Genomic DNA, 21,275 nt, shown 5'->3' on the forward strand with positions numbered 1-21,275 from the left:
CCCTTCTCTGTGTAATAATAGAACTAACTGGCCCTCATTTAGAGAAAACTTAGACCGAAACATCTCCCTAAACCTACCGATACAAACTGAAATGGATATAGAAATAGCAGCAATAAATCTTACAAAAAATATACAGGAGGCAGCATATTCCGCGACTCCCAACATTGAAACATTTCCAAGAAAAAATACACATATATCATGTACAATACAGAAAAAGATAGCAGAAAAAAGAAAGTTACGACGAAATTGGCAACAGCAAAGGACTGAAGAGAATAAAAGAAAATTTAATAGGGCCATAAAAGAGCTGAGAGATCTAATCCAAATCGAACAGAACCAAGGCATTCAAGAATACCTAGAAAACTTGACATCAACTGAGGCTACAGACTATTCGTTGTGGAAAGCAACAAAAAAGCTTAGGAGATCCCAGCAGCATAACCCACCTATTAAAACAAGCGAAAATAATTGGGCGAGAAGCAATAAAGAGAAGGCCGACATTTTCTCAAAACACTTAAAAAATGTTTTTAAACCTTTCCAGTCTCAGCTACATAAAGATGACGAAAATAAAATTACTAGCTTTCTAGATTCGCCATTTCAAATGGATTTACCGCACGAGAAATTAACGGTCAAAAAAGTTAAACATACAATAATGAGAGAGATTAATATTAAAAAAGCTCCTGGTTATGACTTAATTACTGGCAAAATTTTAAAAGAACTATCAGAAAAGGCTATAAAACTATTAACATATATATTTAATGCTATGCTACGAATTAATTACTTCCCTAGTATCTGGAAAGTAGCTAAAATATTAATGATACTTAAACCAGGAAAAATACCAGAAGATGTGACCTCCTACCGACCTATAAGTTTATTACCAATAATCTCGAAAGTTTTCGAGAAGTTATACATAAAAAAACTAAACTATATAATAGAAAAAAGAAAAATTATTCCAGAACATCAGTTTGGCTTTCGCAATAAGCATGGGACTATAGAACAAGTGCATAGACTTGTAAACCAAATAAACGCTGACCTAAATGCCAAAAGATATTGTTCGGCTGCTTTCCTAGACATATCTCAGGCTTTTGACAAAGTATGGCATACGGGCTTGCAGGTTAAACTAAAGAAACTTCTCCCTCATCCGGACTATCAGCTACTAAAATCGTATCTCACTGACAGACATTTTATTGTAAATCAAGGCGATGAACATACCGAATTAAATCCCATATATTCAGGAGTTCCGCAAGGTAGTGTACTGGGTCCAGTACTGTATCTTCTGTATACGGCTGATCTGCCCACCACAAAAATAACTACTGTGGCAACATATGCAGACGATACAGCAATCTTAGCATCCCATGAAGATCCAGTCACAGCATCAATAAACCTACAAACCCACCTGGAGCAAATACAGTTATGGTTGAAGACATGGCGCATTAAAGCCAATGAATCAAAATCCACGCATATAACGTTTACCCTGCGTAGAAGAACATGTCCACCAGTAAATATCAATCATCGTCAACTCCCCCAAGCAGACCATGTTAAATATCTTGGTATGCATTTAGATCGACGCCTAACCTGGAAGAAGCACATACTCTCTAAACGGAAACAACTAGGACTAAAATTATATCAAATGTATTGGCTCATTGGGCGCAAATCCAAGTTATCATTAGATAACAAGGTATTGCTGTATGAGTCTATACTCAAGCCCATTTGGACATATGGAATTCAACTATGGGGTACCGCTAGCAAATCCAATATATCCATCATTCAACGGTTCCAAAATAAGGTGTTGCGTGCCATTGTTGATGCTCCGTACTATATTTCAAATAAAGTGATACAACGCGATATTCCTCTAGAACCTATAACGAGTGTAATCCAACGTGTTTGTGTGAAGTACTTCGAAAGAGTGTCAGTGCATCCCAATGTACTCGCTAATCAGCTAAATATGCGACGTGATAGTGAAGTGCGTAGACTAAAACGTTTAACACCACCTGATCTGATTACTGGACATATGTAGAGTTTAGAATAAGCATTAGAATAAGACTAATTAATTAAGATAATATTTTATACAGAAGATTGCTTAATGAAGTGATTTTCTACATGCCATGTATATATAATATAAACAGAAGAAATACTTATTGCCAATAGGGCAGATTGTGGACTCACGAAGAGTAATAATAAAAAAAAAAAAAAAAAAAAATCTTACAAAATTCTAGCCCATGATTACCTCATGTATATATTCTGCGCTTCTCAGCCTTCGCAAATGACTAAAGCAACAAAAAGCAAACACAAACAAAACCGAAACATTACTTTGCCAAGGTCAAGCCAATTTTGACGAATTCTTGTCGGCCCATTAAAACAATCGACCTTTCTTTTCTTTCCTATACCGAAAAAAAAAGTATATTAATTGTTGACCATAACTTGACATTGGTTTTCGAGATACGTACATCGTAGATCTGACATCGAATTTGAAAGGAGTCACGATTTATTGGTTGGCGGTGAAACGCCGGAGGGGGGCTTATATTATTATTAAATTAAGCAAAAAAGAGAGGTGGTTCCAGCATATTGGTGAATGATAGCGAATTGTTGGTCATGGTCGATCAAGTCAAGTTCATTGGCATTTAAAATGACGTTACTTTATCTTCCTACATTAATTGTTTTGTTTCAGGAGGTGTTTGTGTTGGTTTTTTTATACGTATGTACATTTACCGGAATTGTTCAAAATATGAATGCATCTTAAATATAGATGCTTTGGACGTTCTATTGCTACATGATTAATTTCATATTAAAACATATCTTTAATTTTTTTATAGTGTTCATATATTCTGTCGTATCGATACAATCATTTTATTTTAAAGTCTCCTTTTACGAACTAGTATTTTATCTGGACTGTATCTACAGTTTAACGTGGGCTCCGAACCACGGTCCTCAGTATTAAGCCTACTCACTGATGAGTGACCAACTTAGAAATCATCCCAGAAGACATTCGGTCTTACCCAGCCTGGTTACTGGAATAACTGGAATCATTTTCCTAGTCGGATTTTGCACTCTTGCCTAGGATTATCACAAACATTAAACAATCACAAACATAAATATACGACAATAGGTGGACCGTCCTGTCGAATTTATCACTGCGCTAACCAAGCCGGCTTACTTATATCTGAAAGTACTCTCAAACAGAATCCTTCGAGGTTTTAGTCCGACAGCAAAATTAGAAAAAAAATCTCATTGTCATTTTCTCACTCTTTAGTATTTAGAAATATAGGTAGTACTTGATTCTAAGCCATGAAACTGATCTAACAATTATCATTATTGATATACTATGTGATATTACTATTTGATAATGGGTCAAATGTATTTCAGAAGGTTAATGCTTACCCAGATTAGTTACAGGACTCAGGCTTTTTACATATATGAACTTGATATCAAAGGTTGGCTCACGATTTACACATAGCAATTAATTATTTAATAAAAAATAATACATATTTAGTATTAAGTTGTAGACAAAATTTAAGAATGAAAATACCAATATCTCCTCTTTAGAGGAAATGGTCTTACATTAGATATACTTTTATATACACTTATTTGGACAATTACACCAACTGCATAACAACATATTAGTGAACAAACTTTGAAGAAAATATGTGTCACTTACGTTTGTGTTTTCTATATTATCCATAAAATGAATCTCTACACATCTGAACTTAATAGCCATGCTAAAACCTGTCTATATGCACTGACCTACAAAACTCACTCAAAACTGTCGATAATGTATTTTCATCATATCCGCTAGTGGTGCAAATCCCCGAATTATATAGTTTAGTTATGTCTCGACAAAACAATATCGTATTCACCTGGATCACCAGCCACAAGGGCAAACCTTCGAAGGAATTACTGAAAAACCCACACATATTATAAATATACTATATAATAAAAGGTTTTCACATTTATCGATCGAAGGTAGATGTCCCCATACAGCTTGGGTGCAACTTGTTACAGGAAGAAAACACCCTTTGACCTATTACGATCGACTTCTTTCCCCCCTGCTACCTCTTTGGTTTTGATTTATTTAATGGTGTATTTGTATGTCTAAATAATTATTTGGTTTCAATACTTATTTTGTAGGTTTGATTACTAATGTATTTAATAGTTTTTAAAATATTTTGATTTGAACTGTTGATTGACTCTGCCTTATTGTTTTAGAATTTCTTGGAATGCGTAACTGACGCTGGGGACTTTATTATGAACTTAAATATTCAGAATTCACTAATTAAGATTAATGTTGCTGCATGCAAGATAATTAATAATCAATGTACCCTCATCAGGGATCCAAAATCTAGTTAAGAAAGCTCATTATTGACCAGATCTGGAGTAAACTCAGCCCAACCCATCTTAGACTACAATTACTTTATTTTCAGTGCCTTTGAATGAAGGTTAATAATGTCTAAGATTTAACTTATTGAAGTAATTGGATTAAAATGCTATAAAGGAAGATATTCTGCATGAGTTATAACAAAAAACCAAAACTGTCTGCAATTGAAAACTGAAAACTGAAACTGAAAACTGCTAGGCACTATCTTTTATCATATATTAATTACATATTATTAATATAATATTTTTTAATTAAAATGGCTCTGTAAAACCTTAGTTTCTATTGTGTTTGTGAATTGTGTTTCTGAAATTAAAATCAATTGAGACTAGATTAAGCTAAAATTTATAGTTACACTTATATACTTCATACAAGTTCGTGCGGTTTGGTTCACTTAAATCGTCTGATTTATTGCACGTTGTCCAGCAGCTGCATTAATCTTCTTTCATATTTGACAGCGAATATGTTTGATAATAAAGCAAATATGCATTTTACATGTTACTGAATCATACATTTCTATATTTACTATCTATAGATTATCTGTATATAAAAAACCTATAATTTTGTTAGAGTTTCTATATATTTAAGTTTGATTTCTTAAATGAAACATCCTTCAATCATTGAATATTTTCAACCTTGGCATATCACTAATGTAACAAAATTAAGACAAACATAAACGATAATAGAGTTCCTCTTATTGTATATTTCACATTTTTGCTAATCAAAGTTGACCAATATGAGATCCGTGTTTATATTATTTAAAAGTTAACCTGTGAATTAATTACCATTAATAGTATTTAGCAGTAATAATTTAATACAATTTCAGCAACTTATAATAGATCATATTTTTCAAAAATTATGCCTTTAATTTTTTTTGTGTTGAACATTTTTTTATTCAGTTCTTGCACTCTATGTGTTCTTAAGAATGTATTCTTGTCATAACTAATAAATTTTCATTGGGCCAGTTTGGTATGCTCAGTGGTTTATTACAAAAGATGGAATAACAGTTGTACTTATAGTGTTTCATGTTCGGTTCACATAATTTATGTTAGATTCAACAATAAAAACATTAGTTTTAATTAACAATAACAAGGAATATTATGCAATTTATATAATCCTTAAACTAGTTTATGTTGTGTCGAAACTTTCTTCCAAGAAATGTTTATTTATTTTTAGAAAATTTCGTATACTGCTACGTTCTAATGATTCTTACCTTGAATTCTGATTATACCTTTTCAGTTATAAGGAAGCATTTAAGAGTTAATGTATTTTTCACTAAAGGTCAGAAGATGATTTTCTATACCTATGATTAACAATATTTTTTATATCCAATTGAAGAAAAGCTTTTGAATATTGCTACATACTGAGAAAAAATACCGTAGTGATATATCAGACATATTTTTTTCTCACAAATATATCATTTTTGGGTACCATATATTTCCGTTTAATTCAGTTAACGTATTAGTTATTTAAACAATATACTGCAATATAACACTAGAATAAAAATATTTGAAACTGCAGTTGATGTATATATATTTAAGGATTTGTAATGGATATTTCAGTAATGTAAACCACACTATACACTGTATTGTTGAGGATGCATAGTAATAATAAAATATAAAGATAGTTCCAACTGCAAATGTGGCAATTTTGGAAGGTGGACTTACTTTTTATTCCTAAGTTCTTGTGTTGAGTGATTAATATCTAGAAACATACATTACATACATCTATATATTTTACAATAACTCTATATATATCATCCCTATTTTGCTGATATTTTATTTTTTACTAGTTACGTTTTACTTAGTCCATAGGATATTAATTTTGTTAGAATATGATATAATAAATATTAGGAGCCCGTTTATATTTAGAAAATCCTTCATGTTTTACAGATGTTTTTAAACCTTTAACAATTTATCAATCTATTATATGAATACGAAATATGTTGAGTTAATAGTGGTTTTTATTGAGTTGTGAATACTAAAAGATAATTTTTTAAATACAATAGAAATTGTTACAATATGATCGATATTTCCTGATTATAATTTTAGAGTTAAAGTAATAGTTTTATATTTTTTTGTTATCTGCTATTTGGTTGGGTAAGAGGTAATTTTTCTTGATGATAAAAATGGATAAACTTAAAGTCGTATACCTGCAGTAATACTCGTTAAATTAATACATACTCTAGCACGTCAAACGTAACATTATAGAACATTCTAGATACCACGTGAGTCGGTAATTAATTTTCGGTTTTACATTTTATGTAATATATATATTTTTTTTATTATTATTTATATCTTACATTATATATTCTTAATACAGTTTTAACTTACAAAGTTTTAATATATTACTACTGTTCTATTGTACTTGTATTAATATACAAGCAAGGCTAGTATGGAATTAATACACCAGTATGTATTACCCAAATTATGTACCATATGTAATTTTATTCTACTAACATTAAACCCACAGTAGCACAAATTGTGTTCCGTCAAAATTACACTGTTATAGATCTACAAATTTATGAAAATGTCGAGTTTCGTGTGTGAAAAAATGCATTTAGACACGCATAACTTTTCTTGTTTCATAAAAAGGAAAATGCGACTGAAAATGTTTTTTTTATTGAGACTTACGGTGAGCATACTCCAACCATAAAAACATGTGAGGAGTGGTTTCGTCAAGTGAAATGTCGTGATTTCATTGTTCAAGATAAACAGCGTCTTGGTAGGTTGGAAAGGTTTGAATATGTGGAATTTCAGAGGTTATTTGATGGAGACTCAAAAAATTTGAATATAAGCCGAGTTGGAATTTGTGAACGATTACAAGCATTGGTGAGTATCCAAAAGAAGATCATTATGGGTTGATGGACATACAATTAGAAAATCGAAAAATCGTCAGTGAAAGTCAGCTTCAAAGGTATGGAAGGAAGTCATTTCTGCATCGAATAGTAACGGTTGATGAAAAATGAATTCGTTGAAAAATCCCAAGCCAAAAATAAAATGAATATTATCAGACGAAGCTGACCCATCGACAACAAGGTCACAAAACTATGATCTGCGTCTGGTGGGATCAGGTTGGTGTTCTCTACTATGATCTATTGAAATCATGAGAAACAGTTAATAGTGATCGTTACCAACAACAAATATAACAAGTAATCCAACAACGACAGTCTCCAACATGCCCAAAAGATATGATATGTGGTGATTTCGCTATATTTTGCTACTTTACTTTTGAATGTTAACACCTACATTTTCAGATACAAAAATTATAAAATTCATAAATTCATGTTAATCCCGATACTTGGATTAACATTCAAGCTGAATTTTAATCCAAGTATCGGGATTAACATAAATTTAGTAATTGATTTGAATTTTTGTGTTTCTATTATTAGATCTTGCCCAATTTCTGCCCACTCACTTTGGGCTCTGTTAATTCTGTCAATTGTTTATAGCTCGCTTTAGATGGGACCTGCGTATATACTAATTCAGTTTTCTTGCTCAGAAATCTCCAAAGTATTACTCTCATAAGTCATAGAATTATGGCTTTATCAGAAAAGTGCAAAATAAAGTGAATAAAGCAAATCTGAAATTAATTTTGTCTCAATACATTATTTAGTTTGTTTGCAACATAGCTTAGAAAAAAATTAAAATATAATAAATCACCTTATCCTTATTCTTTCATTATCTCACCTTTAATTATCACCTTAGATTCTATTGGAAAATGTTATAGTTATTTACTTCAGATCTGTTACATGTGATTTAATTAAGAAATAAATGTGTACCAATTTTTGTGTTTTGGGCCATGAGATTAAAATTATTTGAACCAGTTCAAAACTTCAAAATGTATAGATTCCTCGATAAATAAATAGGCCTATTAAGTATAAATGAGTTTGAATCAATTAACTACCTTACTATAATATAATTATAATAATATTAAATATATTTTAGTTTTTCAAACACCGAATTTTTAAAATATTGTGGCTTAAAACTTTTTCTACAACATATCTCAACAATCCAATAAAATATCCTATAAAAACAAAAATATTTTTTCAATGTATTATTTTACTATGCATTTCTTTTAAGTCAGCTTGGTTGCATGCGACATTAGGATAGTTTTTGCTTGTCTGATCATACACTGATACATATGTCCATTTATAATTATAGTAACAAACAAAATTACATCCGCTTCAGCCATCATAAATATTTATTTAAGACTTTTGGGTATTTTTAAATTTATTTAAGTTTGTGCAAGGAAATTTCCAATAAATTAGAGTATAATGCCATATATTTGACCTAGCTGTCATATGTTTGACCATATTAAACCGATTTTCCTTAGAAATCACATGCCAGTATATATTGTCTGCTTCAAAGTGTTAATATTTTTTAAATTCAAAATTAATCTGTTCAATCAGTCATTAGTTATTTCGACAATATTGCGTAAAATGTTACGTTATTTTGTTGAATATTTACGTACAAATACAGTTAAACCAACTATAATCAGGTGCTTTATAAGTAGAACTAAACGAACGTTATTAGTCATCACTTATCAAGGTCAATTCATATTCAACAAACGAAATCGATATCATCTAAATTCCTATAACAAATCTTCCATACGTTCGATACTTATGAATAGGAACTCATTAGATTTTATAGTGTCATTTTTGTTTTATCGATTCTTATGAAATTGGTGCTTGATTTGAGTCATTTTGTAACACTTTTTGATGTATACGTGTTATGTTTATTGTCTATTCTCTAATTTTTCATGTACAAATTCCTTGTTTTTCTGTTTCCCCTATTCTGAAGTATATGTTTAATACATTTATTCTAGGTTCGTTCAGACCGTCCCCGGATATTTATTTGATATTTGATGTTGTTATAACAATAATAATAGAAATGTTTTAATTTTAATTGAAAGGTAAATATTTAATCAAAAAATATACTGTTGCCTACTTAATAATAAGCCAAGGTAAAATTAAAGAGTTTGTAACAACCTATAACTTATGATTAGTCATTTTGAATATAAGCAAAAATAAATATGTTTTTATTACGTTAAATTTGTTTGGTTACAATCTAACAAAACAACATTTTTGAAAGGCGCTACATTCACATTTAAAAGAAAATTGCGCGAATTTTATGGTTTATTTGAGGAAGGTAAACGAACTCTTTTAATTTCGGCATATAAATACTGATTTAGGAGATTTATATTTATGATGATTTCAATGAAAACATGTAAAATACTCATTATCCAGGATCCAAATGAAATAAGAAAACAGCTTTTAGCTGTGTTTAATATCAGCCAAGTGTAGTGTAGGAAGTTATAAAGAATGACCCATCCGTGTTATTTATTTTTGATAATACTATTGCTCAGGAGAGCATGGAATATAATATCAGGATATTGTAACAGTCGATAATAGTTGATAGTAGGTTAATAGTAGTTCGATCATCCAATTTTGTATTATTTGATATATTGGTCAATTTTACAAGTAGTTTAGAATATTATTTAAGTGCTCCATTTATTGGAACGTTGTCCTAATTATTATTGTATCAATAATACTACTATTGCCATTAGAATCTGTAATAAATATACATTATTGAAACATTTGGCACACTAACTTTAAGGTAAACATCGGTATATTCCGAAAAAAAGCGGTCTAATAGTTGTATTAATATTTTTATGATCATATGAACAAATTAAGCAAGGTACTCAAGTATTTTTGTGTAGTTAGTGTGAAAAGAAATGGAAAACAATGTAACCAAATTTTATGATGCAAAACTTTTAGTTATTTAAATATGGCTGTATATATAAAAAGTTGACTTTATATTAATTGTGCATAATGAAAAATGATTTTATTCTGATAATAATAATTTTATAATTGCAGGATGGCCGAATAATGTATAGAACTTCTTCATTTAACCTCATTGAAATTTTAACGCCATTTTAATATTTATAATAGGCAAATAGGTCTATAGGCTTGTATATCATTTGGCGACTTTCCAGAGTTTGGGATAATTATAACTTCCGCCATATTCCAAATACTTAGGACATGTTTTAATCTAACTTCTGTATTGATCAAGTTTAAGTTGTATAATGCCCTTTCTTGGTAGTTTTTGCAGTAATTATCGTGTTTTTAAATCATAGCCTGCCGATTTCCTGGTATTAATGTCAGTTTTAAAAACTTTCTCTTATAGGTGGACTGTGTAGACAGGAACGGTTTATATATTTTGTGGCTATCCAGAATGATGTTCCAGTTTCTTTATCATCTGTTAAATTTCTCAGATAGTCATTTATGGATTTTAATTTTCAGTATTTCACTTTTCAATCTTTTTCGTATTGTTTTTTAGTATTTTTTATTCAGGAGTTCTGTTTTGTTGTAATTTTTTCATAATTTTCGTTTTTCTTCTTTCTTTTGGATAATTAATTCCTTTAATTTTACTCCTAATTTCTGGAGTATTATTCTAAATAGTTTGTTGAATATCTACTACGAATTCTTCTGCTTCAAAATTTAACTCAGTTCAGTAGTCTTGAGGGATACATTTAGTTGAAATCGTTTGTTCAATTCTTCACCAAATCCTTCCAAGTGTATTCTCTTGTTTGTTAACATTGGATTTCTTTCTTTTATTCACTGGCGTATGATCTGAATTTAGCTCAATATTTTCTCCGACATTTATATAGTTGGATGTCATGTTTCTCACTATAAACATACCTAATAGGTCTGGGGCTTTCTCTTGATCAGTCGGGCAATAAGCTGGTTTTTCAGTTGACATGTTCTTAGTTCAGCAGCTCCTTTATACAGTTCAATGTCTTTAGTTGTTATCATTCTGGATATATATATATATATATATATATATATATATATATATATATATATACATATATATATATATATATATATATATATATATATATATATATATATATATATATATATATATATATATATATATATATATATATAGATAGATAGATAAATATATCTCCTATTTTCCTTTTTTTGATTTTGTCTTGGAAAACAGAATTCGTCCTGATCTATAAGTTACGGAACAACCAGTAGCTGACTAGTGGATATCGTAAGAGCTTAATCTATTTTATATTATTGATAATTAAATCATATTATAAGTCAGTAATTCAAGATTATAATACAAGGATTACTATACTCTACTATAATATGTATATTATGTATTTACATTTATTAGTTTTAGCAAGAAACAACGTTAAAAAACGAATAGAACACAAGGATAATTCAGTTGTAATAAAATGTTTTCTTTTATTATAGTAAAAAGTGTATTGTAATGAAATTATTTTCCTTCAAATTCACACCTTATATCATATTGTTATATATCAGAAATTTACTTAATTAAAAAAAAATCAGAAAGTGAATAGCCATTTATTAATACTTTAAAGATAAGAATATTGTATTCCTAAAGTTCTTATTTATACTGTTAGTGATGATTTTAGTATAATTACCAATAAAAGTAAATAAAGGCTGCTTGGAATTTACAACATAAATTAATTGATTAAACATTGAAGAAACAATGTTAAAAATAATTTTTAAACTAAAAAGTCTTCGGAATTGATATTTAAGCAATTAAACATTTAATTAATAGTGAGGGATTCCGAATTATAATTAATTTTTTGGTAGTTTAAGTAATAAGTTTTAAATCATACGTTTACCTGAGGCAGTAACAAATTAAACATTGGAAAAACAAGTATTAAAGTTATGATAAATGCATCGAAGCTTTAACAATAGTTGAAAAATGATTCAATAGTTTTTATAACGCACATTTTTCAGCTAATATTGTCACAATAACATTCATATAACCCTGACATTTTAAACATAGTTTTTATTATGGGTCAATAGACCTACTTTGTTTATGACAACCCATATTTAAACGTTTGAATTATTACGATATTTTAATGGCTGCGCTTAAAAAAATCTGACAATTTCTAGGAAATACTCATCTCTCCTTGATCTAATACAGGATGTCTTTGAAATGTGAACAGTTGGTTTAACGTTTTAGTAAAAAAATAAAAGTACTTGGTCGTTTTCCGGGCCAAATCTACTATGTTATGCGAAAGGGCTACGACATATTGCTAAATGATGATATTGACATTCTAGACTTTCATATGTTTTAAAGGAGTTAGTACACCAACTCATAAAATATACATGAATAATATTAATCGGTCATTAGTATAGCTAAACATCGCGGAGCTTGCAAGAATTTTTGCCAATAATATATAGGAACCAATGACAAATGTACCAACGAGAGATATGTATTGTCAATGATCTGTTAATAATTTGTGCGAAAGTGAAGATATCTAAGAAAAAAAAAAAACAAAAACATTTCATTGAATTTGACAAAACAATACATTTATTCACCTATTGTCAACCTAAACTTTTTTCTCCTTATTGGCTTATTGGCAAAACTGCTTATTGTACAATGTTGGTTAGAAAGAAAGTTAGAGTTAAAAAGAAAATTTCCTTTAAATAGAGGTGCTCTGCTTAAAATAATTGACTTATTCATTGACATATTGATTCCATATTAATATGGTAGATTTGTAAAATAAGTACTGGTGAAGACTGCATTTTAAAACTAAAATATCAAAACTATATAAAAAAATTCAAATTCATGTACATTTTCCAACAATATTTATTAACAAATAACTGTGAGTCTCAATAAAAATAGCCCACTGGCAAAAACAAAATATTTTCTTCGCAGTTGCATTTTGAAATTCTGCGAATAACGAAATCTTTTTTGCATATTTGCTATTCAGTCGAGTAATATAAGGTTTGGTTCTTATGCTACTGTTGGTATCTCTAAGCCTAATATTTTAATCCTGATGTTTTGAATTGAATATTTGAATATTTGAATCTGGTTTAATCAACTAAACATGCAAGATATTTTATATTACCCGGCTATATATTTATATCATTTTGTCACTTATTAGGTCTATGTGGTATAGGGATTTAATATATTTAATATTAATAATATCTAAATCATATTATAGGTAAGTAACTTATAATATATGTCATTATAGGATTCATAATATGTGTATATTTTAATTAGCTTTAGCAATAGAAAACAACCATATTCTCTGCATAATCCAAAACGAATAGAATGATAATTCAGTTTGAATAAAAAGCTTTCTGTTATTATAGTAAACAGTTATTAATAATAAAATATGTGCTGTTGAAGATATTGGTATATATATAAGACATATAAGATATTGGTTTTTTATCTCTAGGCATAAAATTTAAATGTTTTATATAGTTTAATCAGCTAAACATGCCAGATATTTTGTATTACGCGGCTATGTACCATGTGTATAATTTTGTTACTTATTTGGTTCATGTGGTTTGGTCATCTTATCCAAATATTAGTGTATACGAGATTTGTGAGATGTTGTTCGAAATATTTATTTATCAAGAGGAAATACGTATTGATTTTATATCTGATATAGCTATTTTACTATATATTGCTATATATATTACTATATATATATATATATATATATATATATATATAAATACTTTAATATATATACTATATAGTGATATATAATATTTAAGTATATTGCAGAGCATTCAATTTAGCTTCTAAGGTTTAGCGTCTCTAGTAAATATATTTATATATTATTTATTATAGTTTTTTAAACATTTTTCAACAAATCCTTACCCTATGGCTTTGTTTTTGAAGGGTAGAATTACTTTTAGGTTTCGGGAAAGTTATCTTAATAGATTAAGAAGCCTTTGAAAAGTAGCAATAAGCTCATCTGTTTACAAATTTAAATCTCTTAACATTTTCGAATTCAATGTCCTTATCTTTTCTTAAAATTTCTTGAAATAATAGAGGATTAGATTATATATAAATATTTATATATATATATATATATATATATATATATATATATATACATATATATATATATATATATATATATATATATATACATATATATATATATATATATATATATATATATATATATATATATATATATATATATATATATAGTTCATTCGGTATAATATATATATTATTTAATATAGTATTTTTATATCAGCAGACAACTATATAAGAACAATATACAAAACAAGTCCTTAATATATCCCGATTCCCCAGAAAGTGACCTGTATAATATGCTAGTGGGTCTAGTCTGCCTCTGCGGAGCACAAGTGTTGTACAGGTATGTCTGTGAGAGACAACTTGCAGTACTCTAAGTTTTCCAATCCAAAAGAGTACGCGCATTACTCAATCCTCATAGTTTATGAGTTTCACGAATAAGCTTAGTGTAAGATTCTTCTTTGGAACCTTAGAACAAGAAAATAACTTGATGAATTCCCTACCCATCCAAAAACTGCGGTAGTAGAACCAACTACGACTATCCCAGCCGTATCCCAGGGTCTTTGTCGCCCACAAAATTTCTCTATCCCGAACCCGAAGGGACATCAACAAAATACCATTTGGTTTTAGCTGGTCAATCTGGAATAAGAAAAAAAGTCCTTAATCGAATGCCTCTTTAAGTATGTTCATAATTAGTCTTGTTCCCCGAACAATATCTGATTATTCACTCTTTCAAAGTTCTATTTAATATATTGTCACAACATACGGACAACCCTGGCATTTTCAACATTTTTTCTGTTGTTTGTCAATAGGTAATTAAAAAAAAATAGTTCGTAGAACCGTTGAAGGTTCCACCTTCGAAACGGTTTTAAACACTGATAAATGATAAATGACGTGTGAAATATTTGCATTCTTTGGTCGATACGCGCCAGTGATACACCATTATATAATAATCCCGTCGAAGGAATCATAGCGTAGACAAATAAGGAAAAAAAATGATTTAATGATGATGAAATCCTAGCTGTCACAAAGATAGCCATGACATTTTGCGTATACATTTTTAAAATTTCAAGTGATCATTAACTGAAATTAATATACAGGTGTAGGTTTCGTATAATTGAGTATATCCTCCAAAATAACCGAATTTTATTTTTATTTTTTCGAGATCCATTGAAGAAATAATATGTAGTAATACAGTTAGTGATATAAAAAAAACGCACGGATAATTTTATTTAACGACATAATAAATTGAATGACAATTAATTAAATTTAATGACACAATTACATAACTTAATTAAATTATGAAGTGTAATTTAAATGCTTGAATGTACTTGTTAATTAATGTGCTTATATTGTTATAATTAATATGGTCTAGTTTATGTTTACTTGTAGTTATATTCATGTATTATTACACTTACAGGGATCATATAACAAGGTTAGTTTAACTTTAGAGATAATACACAAACTTATTCTCTAGTCCAAATCAATATATGTAGTACAGAAATCAGTTTTGAGGGTTTATTAAGGTATTTATGAGGGTTATTAATAAAATGTTTAAGCTTTATTAAGATAAATTTTTAAATTTAATTAATAGATTGTTACTAGTCGTTTGCGTCTAACCTACAATTTGTCTTTATGATAACTTAAATCTAGGCATACAACTAGGAGGCCCATCGGCCCTATCTCAGTCTCTGGTGAAATAATGTTTATACATGTCACTGCTGAATTTTTTAATATATCCACCGCACTACACAACACTACACAAGATCAGATGGTTTGATTCTTTTGAGACTGTGTCCTGTTCCGGTGGTATCTAAAAGTTGCAAAATTTCAATATTCGTATGAGAATGGAGTCTTTCCACATGCCCCCTTGCAGTCCTCTTGATTTCTTGACTAGATGTGGACATCTGAATGTCTCGATGCAGGTAATCAGTCCTGTTGTATTTGGGTGCACCCATAATTCCTCTCAGGACTCCATAATTGAACCCCGTATGTCCATATATGTTTCAATATTTGCTTATATAATAGCAATATTAATAGCAATTAGCAACAATATATGTACTGATAATTGTGATTTTCTTCCAATTAGCCAGTACATTTTCCTATATTTCAATTCTAGTTCTTTTCTTTTCTTCTTTATATGTTCCTTCCAGCGAAGTTTTGTATCGAGTTTCATTCCAAGATATTTAGCGTTGTTGCTACATGTAGCATTTTCGATAGTATTATTTAATGTTTTTGGTGCTTGTACGGTCTGTTTATAGGTGAACTGCACATGTACAGGTTTACTTTCATTAATTCTTATTTTCCAAGCTTGTGTTCAAGCCATCGTAATATTTTCGATTTGTGGTATAGCACAAGAGTAGATAAAGCATTGGTCCCAGTGCACCTCCTTGTGGTACACCTGCTTTTGCTTCTTTTATTGTAGAGGAAGGTCCTTCTTGTTTGATTCTAAACATTCTGATTTTAATGTATGATCTTAATAGTTCGGTGTGTTGTTTTGGTAGCATTTTCTGTAGTTTACGAAGAAGGCCTTCGTGCCAAACCTTATTGAAGGCTTTTTCTACATCTAAGAATATAGCTGAGCATAATTTTTTACATTCGTAGGCTTTTTCAATAACATTTGTTATTCTGTGAATCTGGTAAATTGTTAAGTGCTTGTTAATAAACTCAAACTGGTGTGTCGGTATTAGGTTTTTTCTCTCTATGAAGGAAGGATGATTGATTGTTATACTTTCATTATAGTTTCGTGGTTGGCACCTATGCGTCGATGGCATAGCTCTCGCAGCATCAGAAGATTTCAAGTACATTTTTTCATTTGGAACATTTTTTATAATAAAGTTGAAAGTTATTACCGAACAAACCCGATATTATCGACAATATATATAGGTCATATTATGTTTTGCATATAATGCCATTTGATTGCCACACCATGTCGAATATTATATCTTGTATCCCCTATACATTATTCATGAAAAATAAATGACAACAAGATAAAAAAATTAAAACAAAAAAAAAATAAAAGCGGCGACGTTGTAAATTTTAACAATGGTATTTACTTATTAAAATTGTCGGCAAACCTATGACACCATTACTCTTTAGTTATTGTTCTTTATATACATGAATTTAAAAATCAAGTTTCAGTTAATTAATACTTTTAAAACTTATTTATTGATAGCTATTTGGAGATGCACATGCCGTTTTTAATAAAATAAACCATACTGTGGTTATAGTAAAATAGAACAAATTAAAAATGATAAAGCGCTTAAAATGTAATAACAGTAAGTGAAACATACTAGTTGTCTAGAAATGCGTAATAATCTTTTTCCATCTATAAAAATGTAAAAAATTTACAAAAGTTTATTTGAGACGCTGTAATTTGGCTAAAACGTCATATTTTGTTATAGTTTTGCTTTGATGTCAGAGAATAATGTACGACGAAGGCTCGCTTCGCCGAGGATAGTGGTTTGCAACACACGTTGGTCAGCAGTAGGTTTAGGATACCTACAGAAATAGGTCCAGTGCAGATAAACCCTATATAGTTTATTCAAAGTTTATTTTGTACATGTATAAGATATTTAATGTATTGTCTGTCGCAATTCGTTAATTCGTTTTAGAATCAGACAATATCTTCCTTCTCATTTTATTCTAGTTAAAAAGAGACACAGTGCTGTCTGATTAGTTCGAACGCGTAAACGAATGAGCCTGACAAAGTCGTCCGATTGGAAGACGTAGACAAAATTCTTACAAGCAATGGTGATAAGAGGTTATAACTCTAACCTATAAACTATTGTGGGTGTATAATTAACAGTAGTTTTTAGATGTACTATAATGTTAAAATAAACTATTTTTGATAAAGTCTTTGTTCAATTATTTTATTTAAATTAGAATTTTATTGTATGTCAAAGCCTAACTGAACTAAAACTCAGAGTTGATGCGGCAACATTGTGACGTTTTGATGTCTCATATTTAAGCGATGTATGTACAAAATAGTTTTGTACAGACTATATAATAATTTTTTTTATTTTTTTTACTCTTAGTGAGCCCATAATCTGCGCTATTGGCAATAAGTATTTCTTATGTCTATATTATATATACATGGCATGTAGAATCACTTCATTAAGCAATCTTCTTATAAAATATTATCTTAATTAATTAGTCTTATTCTAAAGCTTATTCTAAAGTCTACATATGTCCAGTAATCAGGTGGTGTTAAACGTTTTAGTCTACGCACTTCACTATCACGCCGCATATTTAGCTGATTAGCGAGTACATAGGGATGCACTGACACTCTTTCGAAATACTTCACACAAACACGTTGAATTACAATCGTTATAAGTTCTAGAGGAATATCGCGTTGTATCATTTTATTTGAAATATAGTACGGAGCATCAACAGTGGCACGCAACACCTTATTTTGGAACCGTTGAATGATGGATATATTAGATTTGCTAGCGGTACCCCATAGTTGGATTTCATATGTCCAAGTGTTCCAGGTTAGGCGTCGATCCAAGTACATACCAAGATATTTAACATGCTGTGCTTGGGGGAGTTGACGATGATTGATATTCACTGGTGGACATGTTCTTCTACGCAGAGTAAACGTTAGATGCGTGGATTTTCATTGGCTTTAATGCACCATGTCTTCAACCATAATTGTATTTGCTCCAGGTGGGTTTGTAGGTTTGCTGTGACTGGATCTTCATGGGATGCTAAGATTGCTGTATCGTCTGCATATGTTGCCATAATAGTTATTTTTGTGGTAGGCAGATCAGCCGTATACAGAAGATACAGTACTGGACCCAGTACACTACCCTGCGGGACTCCTGAATATATGAGATTTAATTCGGTATGTTCATCGCCTTGATTTACAATAAAATATCTATCAGTGAGATACGATTTTAGTAACTGATAGTCCGGATGAGAGAAAAGATTTTTTAGTTTAACCTGCAAGCCCGTATATGGCATACTTTGTCAAAAGCCTGAGATATGTCCAGAAAAGTAGCCGAACAATATCTTTTATCATTTAGGTCAGTGTTTATTTTACAAGTCTATGCACTTGTTCTATAGTCCCATGCTTATTGCGAAAGCCAAACTGATGTTCTGGAATAATTGTTCTTTTTTCTATTATATAGTGTAGCTTTTTTATGTATAATTTCTGGAAAACTTTCGAGATTATCGGTAATAAACTTATAGGTCGGTAGGAGGTCACATCTTCTGGTATTTTTCCTGGTTTAAGAATCATTAATATTTTAGCTACTTTCCAGATACTAGGGAAGTAATTAATTCGTAGCATGGCATTAAATATAAATGTTAATAGCTTTATACCCTTTTCTGATAGTTCTTTTAAAATTTTGCCAGTAATTAAGTCATAACCAGGAGCTTTTTTAATATTAATCTTTCTCATTATTGTATGTTTAACTTTTTTGACCGTTAATTTCTCGTGCTGTAAATCCATTTGAAATGGCGAATCTAGAAAGCTAGTAATTTTATTTTCCTCAACTTTATGTAGCTGAGACTGGAAAGGTTTGAAAACATTTTTTAAGTGTTTTGAGAAAATGTCGGCCTTCCCTTTATTGTTTCTCGCCCAATTATTTTCGTTTGTTTTAATAGGTGGGTTATGCTGCTGAGATCTCCTAAGCTTTTTTGTTGCTTTCCACAACGAATTAGTTATTCATATCCCTATATCATTCTATAATAATTTATTATATTTATTTTCTTATTACTTCTTTTATTTTATAAACTAGTACAATCTTAATTTACCAGTTCATAAGCAAGATCAGTGTGGGATAAATACATCAGTATATATCGCCCAAGCTAAAATTAAGTTAGACTAACGTAGGCTGAAGTCAGTGTTAATACCTATTTAGTTCTGAGTTAAGTTAATATCTTGGATTATTTTGTATTGATGATTGCAATTGAGAGTAAAATATTGCTTAAGTCAATGACATGGAATCCAATATCATTGACGTAAGAAATATTTTACTATCAATGTTTAATTAATGAGAAGAGGTTGGCGTAACTAATATCCATGAATATCCAGAAATAGCAAATATTTTTGAGATAGGTAAATAACTAGATATATTATCCACACTATATTATTGCATATATATTTATATTTAATTAACTAAATTAGTGTTATTTATTAATATGTATATATATATTTATATATATTTTTTTAACTATACGTATTTTCCAGATGGTATTTGGTATAAATGTAAACATATTTTTTACTACTGTAATGTATAATTTAGTGTTAATTAATTCTAATAATTTATAGATTTAATTTAGCTATTAACATATAACAAATTATGTTTAATTGGATAACATATAACTTTGATTGGAATCTTGTTTATAATTTTTTAGATTCAGTGACAGTCCAAAATGTTCAGGTTTGAGTTTTTTTGATGTTACCGTGGTAACTGACATTTTCAGGTCTCCTAGTAGCTTCCTGAAATGTCGAGGAAAAATATTCTAAATCAAATTGAAATATTACTATAATTTTCTGAACCCTATGAGCAAAAACAGAATTAGGAAATTAAATAATTTATAATGAAACAGATTGACACACAAAGTATATAATTAATTATTACATACGATTTATATTGGGTACCAATTTCTATAATATATGAATAAATCGCTTTATTTCTTAATCAGTAATTCCAAATAATTCTAAATAATTATATAAGTAGCAATAAAATAACTGTAAGATGATTAAAACCATTATAATAATGTCCTTGATTGCTATTCTAGCGCAGTTTGTGATATATATAATATGGGTGGCTAACAAGATCGCTATAATCGAAGAACATTCGTTCGTTCAGCATCTGTTTCGACCGCAACAAGTCTCTTTCGTTATTTGTCAAGTCATTAAGTCGATGGAAAGACCATTAATTACTTTGTTTTACGATTTTTGATTATAAATCCATCCGGATGTTAGATTTTGCCGTTAACGTTTTGTCCGTTTTAGATTTATTGCATTAGAGGAAGACTCCTGTACGGTAGTACGCGATACATTATTCAAATCTTGAGCAGAACCAATTTTGCTAACCTAACGAACCGGTAGAATGCGA

The sequence above is a fragment of the Rhynchophorus ferrugineus genome, unplaced genomic scaffold, assembly GCF_030347505.1.
Source record: "Rhynchophorus ferrugineus isolate W39M unplaced genomic scaffold, kcgeb_rfMv2 rfM2, whole genome shotgun sequence".
In the NCBI taxonomy this organism is placed as follows: domain Eukaryota; kingdom Metazoa; phylum Arthropoda; class Insecta; order Coleoptera; family Curculionidae; genus Rhynchophorus; species Rhynchophorus ferrugineus.